Source organism: Rutidosis leptorrhynchoides, chromosome 1, assembly GCF_046630445.1.
Source record: "Rutidosis leptorrhynchoides isolate AG116_Rl617_1_P2 chromosome 1, CSIRO_AGI_Rlap_v1, whole genome shotgun sequence".
Classification (NCBI taxonomy): Eukaryota; Viridiplantae; Streptophyta; class Magnoliopsida; order Asterales; family Asteraceae; genus Rutidosis; species Rutidosis leptorrhynchoides.
Genome location: NC_092333.1, coordinates 35,321,190 through 35,330,983, shown reverse-complemented (window position 1 = coordinate 35,330,983; position 9,794 = coordinate 35,321,190). Strand labels below are relative to the sequence as shown.

The 9,794-nt window shown below is 33.2% G+C and overlaps 1 long non-coding RNA gene across 4 annotated transcripts; it reads left to right on the top strand.

Moving 5' to 3' along the window:
- Positions 1-6,038: 6,038 nt before the first annotated feature.
- Positions 6,039-9,574, top strand: LOC139858903 (uncharacterized). Of its 4 annotated transcripts, none has more exons than XR_011763108.1 (5): positions 6,039-6,109; positions 7,025-7,623; positions 8,712-8,904; positions 9,009-9,377; positions 9,454-9,574. It is a non-coding gene; the product is annotated as an uncharacterized lncRNA (long non-coding RNA). The 4 variants fall into 4 exon arrangements; XR_011763107.1 differs by lacking the exon at positions 6,039-6,109 and adding an exon at positions 6,788-6,937; XR_011763109.1 differs by lacking the exon at positions 6,039-6,109 and having other exon boundaries at positions 6,788-7,235; positions 7,464-7,623.
- Positions 9,575-9,794: the final 220 nt, after the last annotated feature.

Below are 9,794 nucleotides of genomic sequence, written 5' to 3'. Positions count from 1 at the left end.
TCGTTGACAGATTCTTCTATGTTTTCTCAGGTTATGAATGCTTAGTGATACATGCTTCCGCACTCTTTTGATACTTGCTTGGATGTCGAGTATACATGCACTTTGGAGCATCTTTTGAACTTATTTAAACTGTGTCGCATAGTTTTCATTTGTACTTATAACGTTGTAACTTAACTTGTGGTCAATTATCTTTGTAAACTTTGAAACAATCTTTACACTTGAATGGATGCGACATATTTCGGGTCAAACGTCTGTTTTAAAGACTTATGACCAGGTAATGGGACCTACGTAGTCGACGCCGTCACTTGACGATTTGTCGGGGTCGCTACAAGTGGTATCAGAGCCTTGGTTGTAGGGATTTAGAGTTCATTTGTGTCCACCCCGAGTCATAGGGTACATAGGTGAATCTAGACTACAACCGCCATATAGACTGAAGTAGGAATTACTTGACTATTTGTGCATTTATACTCGAACTCTTCTATCATATCTAACTCGTATTCGATCTTGATCTTACGTTGATAAATTTTGTTGACGCGCCACCTTGACTTTATAAAGTAATGTTAAATGCACATGTAAATCAGGGTAATATAATTTCCGGGATTATATTACGGTGATTCACATGGACGTTCCGACATTATGACATAAAGAATTTAAGGCGAGTCAAGGAAAATTTTCTCTCTATCCTTATTCCATATCACGGTTAGTATTTTTGACATGAGTAGCATGAAACGAAGCTCCCGAATCCAAGATCCAAGACTCCATAGAATTTTCAACACTACACAAAAGTGCATCATCACTTTCCCCTTCGGCCAAGTTTACACCTTTCGTGGAACCATTTTTGCAATTCCTTTGAAAGTGCCCTTTTTGATTCCCACTCGAAAATTCTTCAATTCCTTTGAAGGAAGGTACTTAACAAAGAACCGGATGTTGATTCCCCCGAGTTTCTCCTACGAGTATCTTCACCAAGAATCAAATCCCTAATAGCTTCAAACGCTAGCTTAGTAGTTCCCGTAGAGCTACTAACTGCGGTAACCGTACCCGACCAACTTTCCGGTAATGATGAAAGCAAGATAAGTGCTTTTAGTTCATCATCAAACTTAATCTCTACCGATTCAAGTCTTGAAACGATATTATTAAATTCATTGATATGATCCGTTGCACTCGTACCTTCCTTCATCTTAGTATTAAACAATTGACGCATGAGAAATACCTTATTTGCAGCTGTAGGTTTCTCATACATGTTAGAGAGTGCTTTCAAGCAAGCAAACGTCGTCTTCTCATTCACAACGTTGTATGCAACATTCTTAGCAAGTGAAAGACGAATAGCACCCAAAGCTTGACGATCCAAAAGCGTCCAATTGGCATCGTCCATGATTTCGGGCTTGGTCTCTAACAAGGGTTGGTGTAGCTTCTTTTGATACAAGTAATCTTCAATTTGCATCTTCCAAAAGCCAAAGTCTCTCCCATCGAATCGGTCGATTCTAAACTTCCCATCTTCCGCCATCGTTCCCTTAACGAAACCTTGTGCTCTAATACCAGTTGTTAAGATATTAGGACCCAAACAACGCTAGTAATTCTACAAGACTAATAGCCGAGTAGTGATTCTATCAAGATCACTCAAACCCACTTAATGAACGAAAGATAATAAATGCGTAAAAGTAAGAACGACACAAGATATAACGTGGTTATATGCAATCGGTGTGATTGCTTTAGTCCACGGACCAACTAGAGAGTGTTTATTACTGAGAATCTGTATTTGGTGTGTCACAATTGCATACAATGAGTTCTATATATAGGAGAAAACAAGAACACCATGACAACTAGCTAGGAATCTTCATCATGACAAGTAATCATCTTGTTTACCAACTAGCCATGCTTTCCACCTTGTAATGGCATGATCACAGCCCTAATTTTAGGTGTAAAGTGATTAACTTTGCACCTAAAGTGAAAGGAGGCCAAAGCATGCTCGGATGTAATGGTTGCAACTTGCCAAATTGCTGACAGAGAGGCGATGCGCCGCATCTGAGAGGTGATGCGCCGCATCCCTTCAATTCCACGTTCCAGATTCATGTACCAGCACAAATGCTTACGCAGGCTTTCTCGAATCAATTTTTTAGACTTCCTACGGTCGTTGGCAAATTGGTAGATTCATTGAAGGGGTCTTCTTTTAAGTCTCTTAAATCGTATACGTATAAGAGCACGCGGTATCCATAAATCGATTTCGCCGTCCCCCCAAAATCGACGCCGGAATCGACGGCCGGTCGACACCGGCTCGCCGTCGCCGCCACCGTCAATCTTCAATGTCGGGACACGGACGGTGGTTTTAGGGTATGATTGTGCGGTCCAAATTCAAATTTTCGACCGTTGCTAATTTCCCTTTTTCTCTTTTGTTTTTGTTTTTTGTGTGTGTGTGTGTGTGTGTGTGTGTGTGTTTTATGTTTTATTATGGAGTATTTGTAAGGGTTTTTGTAGGTTTGAGAAAGTGAATAAGAAGGAAGAAGATGAGGCGTAGATGGAGTGGGGAGTGGGTAACAATGGTAGGGTTTTTAATACAATTGGGCGAAAATTATAAAAAAGCCAAAAACAAAATATGGGCTGTTTACATTTAATTTAATTTTAATTTAATATTTTGTTTTTAATATTTGAAATTAATTTAAATACAATATTAAAAATCAATTAAAAAATAAAAAATGGACACTGAAATGGGCACTGTGGACACCTCCACCTGACGCACACTTAGTCAATTTCAGTGTCAATTAATGGACACCGAAATGGACACCGAAATTGACATATGGATACCTCGTGCTCTAAGTCTCGTTTAAGAAACCCAGTGTGTATTTAAAAGTTGCAGATTTAGTTTTGAAGAATGGGACAAGAGGAAAGTATGCTTTATTTGCACATGATTGTTCGATTTGATGATGTTTTTGAGGTGTTGCCTAGTTTTGATGCTTGTCGGTTTCTTTTTGTTTGGGTTATTTAATTGTTTTGTCGCTTTGGTAGTGTTAATTCTTCGTTTTATTTGCTTGTTATTGTTCGTTCGGTTTAGTTTGGTTTGCCTCGCCTTTTAGCAGTGTTTAGGTTTGTTTTTTCTTTATAACGGATCATGATTTTGAGATCTCGAAGCTAAGAGACTCACTTGTGCTGCTTACATATCAACAATTAGAAACACATAAAGAAGTTTGTGATATTTGGATGATGAATATGTTGGATTTGTGTGCACTGACACAACACATAACTATATTACTATTTACATATGAGCCTATGGGGTCACACACTTAAGCACTTAGAAATCAATTATTATATATTGTTGATATATAATTATAACTCGTTGTTTTGAAAAACATAATTTAACTAAAATTATTGGATAAGCTTTATTCAATTGGAATTAAATAAACATATTCATATAATATGAAGTATATATGTGTTCTTGGTTGTAAGCCAACATTTCATGGGAAATGAAATTGGTACAGACACAAACATATTTCATATTATCTTATCATATTATCTTAATTATATATTATATATAATAGTACAAAATAAGTTGTTTTGGTTAGTGGGACGGCAAAAACAAATATAAATAAAGATATGGTATAGGATTGTAGATGACAAATTGTTTTGACTAATTATTAAAAGCAAACCGTGTTTTCTTTTCGGGTTATTAAATTCACTAGCTCAATTAAAAGAAACACAAGTTGTAAAACTCTTCGAAGTGAGAGACGGCTATACATAGACCAAGAGGACACAACCATTTAGGTGCTGAAAAAAACACTACTAAGGATTTCAATAGAATAAAAACCTCAAGTGTTATTTTATGGATATAAGAGTTATAGCAACAAGAAGAAAAAGTGTTTTCGTTTTCGATCGATGTCAATCAAAAAGAAACAAATAGTTTTCTTCTTTCTTTTCAATCAATCATAAAACAATATGGGATATTGTTTTCGAGTTATAAGGACTAGCATCCGATCGGTGTTGTATGACGTGCTGTGTGGATCAACCCTAGAGATATTCATACACTTTGAATATATGTTTCAACCTAGACATGGAGAATTCTTTCTACCGCTCTTGCATCGCTCGCTAAAGGTATATCTAAACTCCTCTTTGTGAATTTATTACTTGACAATTATTAGTGGTGTAATTTGATCTTGTTGGGATCGTTAATCGTGTGAATGTTTTACTTGAAAGTTTATTATAAATAACAAAAGATGTTTATTATTAAAGACAAATATGTTTATTTTCATGTTCCGCTGCGTTTATAAAATTTAAAAACACACACAGTTTTCCATCAGTGGTATCAGAGCCACTTTTACACCATCTTAATTGTCGCGTGATTTTCTTTAGATTTAGCTTTGTGGTGTATGGGTGAAAGTCAAAACATTTTTTGTTTTTAAAGTCAACTCGGTTGATCTAGACTTAATCTCATGACGCACAAATATAATTGAAAGAATATCACTACTTTAAATTGTAGATTTAATTATTATGGCTTGAATAATTGTTATAATTGTTGAGTGTTTATTTCCATGGTTATACACATGCATTGTAACCATGGAACAGTTTTTTTTTTTTTTTTCTCGTTTTGTATAAATGTCTCCATAATCTAACAAGAAAGGCATTCAGTTTCCATTTTATATTTTAAAGTCAGTATTCGGCCATTGTTGGCTTGGGCAGTGAGATTGCAACTGATTGTGCAAATCCTCTGAGTTTATCTTATTAGAGTCATCTTCATTTCATCAATAAAATCAACTTTCATTCAATCAATATTCTTTATCCATCTTCACTGTTACATAGTTGTTATTTACAGCTATTTGATTATCATATTTCTATCATATTTTATTAGCATATTAGTAACAGTTAGCTATACTGCAATATATCTGAACGAAGTCTTGAAATTGTAGGCTTACTGATAATACAGGCCATACAACTTATAGGGAACAAATTGACGCACATTCATGCATCGCATAGTTTTATTAGATTGCATCTTCTTGAAGGAACTAGAAAGGCTAGTAATCCTCCAAAATGACTTTTAATCAGTATTTTGGAGTTTATCGATACCCGAAGTTGGCTAAGAATAGAAACATGATATTTAATTTGTGTTGTTGCCTCAAGTTCTCTCTACTTATCTTTAAAAATCTAGTAGCTACCATCTTTCTTTTATGTTTGAGCATTGGTGAATTGTGATTTACATATGTAAAATATTTTCTCTACTTCAGGGGTTGGATTATTTGATGATACAATACCTCGGTGTAGTATTGTATCGAAACGGAATTCCGCAGCATCTTATGGTTAAGGTAGACTCTCCTGCAGGTTGGCTCCATGATTGTCTCAATAAGTTTTGGCGATACGAAACTTGTGTTAGTTTAACCATCAAGAAACCTTTTTTTATCTGTTTTAAAAGCAAATCAGTATATACTTATAAAGTTATTATATTATATGAACAAATGTACTGTACAATAATTTACAAAGCGAACAAGCCGAAAGATGCCGCAGTTTGCCCAAACACAGAAACAAAAACAAAAAACTCAGACAATTAACTACTAAGAAGGAAACCAAAGAAGCTGATGTCTAAGGCGATGATATGTATGAGCATAAAAACTACAACCAACAAATCATACTCTTCACTGTTGGTGATTTTAGTGTGATCCAATGAATCGTTTGTGTATTAGTATTAATAGGTTGAAAGTGAAACAGTCTCTAATACTCTAGAATGAATTTGAAGAGTGTTAAGTGGACGTCTGTCAAAGAGTTAAAAGAGCTAAGTTGAGTTGGGTAGTACCATCCATTTTTAATAGTTATTAGAGCTTCTAATTATAGTTTGACAAACAATATACTCCGTATTATAAAAAGTAAAGCTCCACATTTTTTCTTATACTAAGTTATTTTTGTCAAGTATAGATTTGGGAAACACACAGCATATACCGTAGAAGTATTGATTTTGTTATATACAGCCTTTGTTTGACTCTCAATGGTAGCGTTTGACCAACGCTGGATGCATACGTATAAATACCCTCCGAAGATAAATTGACACAGCTATCATTCATAACTACAAATCAATTCCGGTACCTATAAATAAATTCATCCTTTCAATTGAATTGCTGACCCAAATCAATCACTGGTAAGATCACTAAGTCATGTTTTCCTTTCTATTCCTTGTTGATTTAGGTTTATTTTGTTTTCTATAAACAAAATAATACTCCGAGTCAGGGATAAATAAACTATTTATGTAAGTAATTAGGTTTAAATCTGTACTTATTATTTTGTCCGATGGAAGTTAGAGTTTTTCTTATAATTTTGTTAAATTATCATTTGAAATTGGGTTTTTTCGTCTGATTTTGTTTAATTTCTTAACAATTGGAGCTTTTCTTTTGAATTTGTGGAGTTCATCTAAATTAGGTTTCTCGTCAGATTTTGTTTATTTTTTAAATATTAGGGCTTTTATTTTGACTTAGATTCATTCTTCAAAATTAGGGTTCAAGAAACTGTATACGTGTTCATTCAAGTAATTAGGTTTATAATTGTACTTCTGCAAGTGTTTTGATCTGACATCTGATTTTGGGTATAAACAAATTTAAGTTGGTACGATCATTAATTATATGTATATATTTACAATGATTGATCTTGTTTTGATTACATGTATGTAAATGAAACTTATTTTCACGTCAAAATCTATGTTAATGTATTCGATTTAACTAGTTTATGTTTTGGATTCTTTGGTTTGGTTGATCTTTCAAATTATAAAGAATGTCATTCAGCATCAAGTTTCTTTGGTTTCTGTTTATGTGATACTTAAAGAAAACTGCTTTGTCCTTGAGAGCTTTAAATGATGTACTTGCAGTTTACATTAACAGAGTTTTCATTGATATATGTCAAGAGTTTAAAGTTCAGCATCTAGTTATAACCTAGTCTTGGATGTATGCACCCAGAGCTATAAACAGGGGATGCGGTGATGAATTTTTATACCTCTTAGTTAAATTTTTGATAAAATTTTCAATTTTTCAAGTAGATTGGGCTAATATTTGATTCACTGTAGAAATGGATAAGCACAAAGAAGGTTCCCGCAAATCTTACACACAATGGGGAAACAAATTGATCAAAAAGTCGTTACTTCCAAGATTGAATAGATTTGTCATGTTTGTACCTTCATCCTTCCCCATCATAATGTAGAGAAACAGACGGGACGTGTGTACTCTGATTGGGATCTCCTCCCTGCAAAGCAGATTAAGGACCCTGTGACAGACAAGGTAAATTTATGTAGCTACTCTTTTTTTTTTTTTTTTTGCTTACATTAAAATGGTTTTGAAAATGAAAAGAAAACTGAACTCATTTAAGACATCAGGAGTTAGTTTGATTACATTTTGATAACTTCTGATATATACTCATTTGTTAACTTCTGATATATACTCATTTGTTAGCTTATGTCTTTATGATTGTATATCGCCTTTTTTGGCATTTATAAATTATAAGTTTAGAGGCAATGCGATTGGTGAAGCTGGAAGAGGATTTTCTCTTGGTGAACTTCGCGATCTTTCTGGTTAAAGAGGGTGTCAAGAATCTAGATTAATTTACCGCTACTAGTCACATGAGTGGTATGGTAGCAAGCAAAACATCCCTGATCTGTATTTAAGCTAGGTACACCAATACTGTTTATAGCAAAATGATTTAGTTCAGACCCTCTTGGAATAATTAGTGTAGTTATTCTATTTATTACTTAAATTCAAATGATTTTTGAAGTTTTTTTGTTCTTTAAATATTGAACTCGTTTTGGAAAGTTGGGAGTTATATATATATATATATATATATATATATATATATATATATATATATATATATATATATATATATATATATAGTGGCAGGATCAATGGGGAAGTAACCAATCGGGGGGAAGCGGGGTAAGCAAAAAATTTGTTTTTTTTTTCTTCGTTTTTTGAAAAAACTTTGTTCACGAACATTATAGAATGGATGAAAATATGAACATTTAAAAAAGACACTTCGTGATGAATGTTATTATTTTGGCGGGAAAACGATCGACAAAAATAACATTCAAGATAATATTGTTCGTGAAGAATGTTAACTTTTTTTTTTCCATGTTTTGTGAAGTAAAATTTAGTCCGATTTAGAGTTTAGGGTTTAGGGTTTGGTGTTTTGGGTTTATGCTCTAAACCGTTCGTGTTAAAAACTCAATCTAAATCCTAAATCTAAACCCTAAATCTAAACCCTAAATTTCTAAACACTAATATCTAAACCCTAATATCTAAAACCTCAACATACGCTCGAAAAACACGATAATTGTAATATATTACTTCTTCGAGCGTTTTCCCGCCAAAATAAAAACATTTATCACAAAGTGTCTTTATTAAATGTTCATATTTTCATCCAATCTATAATGTTCGTAAACAAAGTTTTTTCAAAAAACGAAAAAAAAAAAAAAAATTTGCTTCCCCCCGCTTCCCCCCGATTGGTTACTTCCCTCTTGATCCTACCACTATATATATATATATATATATATATATATATATATATATATATATATATATATATATATATATATATATATATATATATATATATGTGTATATATATATATATGTGTATATATATATATATATATATGTGTATATATATATATATATATATATATAGCTACTGTGTTTGTGTACTTATGTCATTCTTTTTGGACAAGTTTAAATTCAATGAAGTTATATGTGCAAATGCAGAAACACGTTCAGATTGGATATGTGCAATGTGGTTGAGTGAGTTAAACTATCGATTGGTGGGAATAAAACTTGGAATGAGGCATCTTGATTCCCAAATCCAGGCAGTCTATTATACATAGCAAATTGATGGGCTTAGGTACATTTTGAAGCCGAGGCTCATGTACACTCAAATGCAGAGATAGTTTCCAAAGCAGTAAGTCGTTTCTGTCTATTAGTGTGATTGACCTTTTTCAAGTCAAATTGATGGACTACTTCATTAGTTCAATCTAAACTTAATGTAATATTGTGTTGAAGCAGACTTGCAGAGCATTTTAGAGATCAACGTAAGGGAAATCGTGTAAAGGTTGAACTTCTCCCTGAAGGCTCCATTATTGTCGTAAAAAGTTTTGGGGATACGTAACTTATATTAGTTTAACTGCATATTGTGCGGTGCAAGACTTATTTATGATGAAGAAGATAGAAAACAAGAAACAATATGAAGTACTTCTACTTGACATTCCAACTCCACGAAAAGATGGTGCACATCTTCAAGTGAAGAAAATCTATTTTATATACTCAAGTTATTATTGCTAAGTAATATACAAAAATTATTTAATGCCTCCATCAATTGGTCCCGATGCTTGTATGCTACCCGGTCTACCCCGAGTCCCTGACAAAGGTGTGCAGGTAAGCATGCTCCAGTTCGTCTATGCTCAAGATTTCTCATTAAATTTATTAAATTTTTGTCAATCTAATTTTGAAGGATTCATGGAATTGCTTTTTCTATGGCTTCTAAGGTTTCAACTGATCTGGATCATTCATATACTTCTGATTGGGGCCTTACTGCTTCATTTTGGAATTAGAATACTATTCTGATATTGATTATGTTACTATTTTTTTCCTTCATATTTTTTATTTTTTTTATTTTTTTATTTTTTTTCCCTTCATATAAACCTTAGTCGACTTCATGGAAATACAATGACTGACCCGTTTACGTATCTGTTAATGTAAGTTTCCGTTGTTTGATTTTCGTTGATTAGCTCATATCTTTGGAAAAGAAAATTATGAATCTACCTAGTCTATGTACTAGGGTCCTTGTTCCTT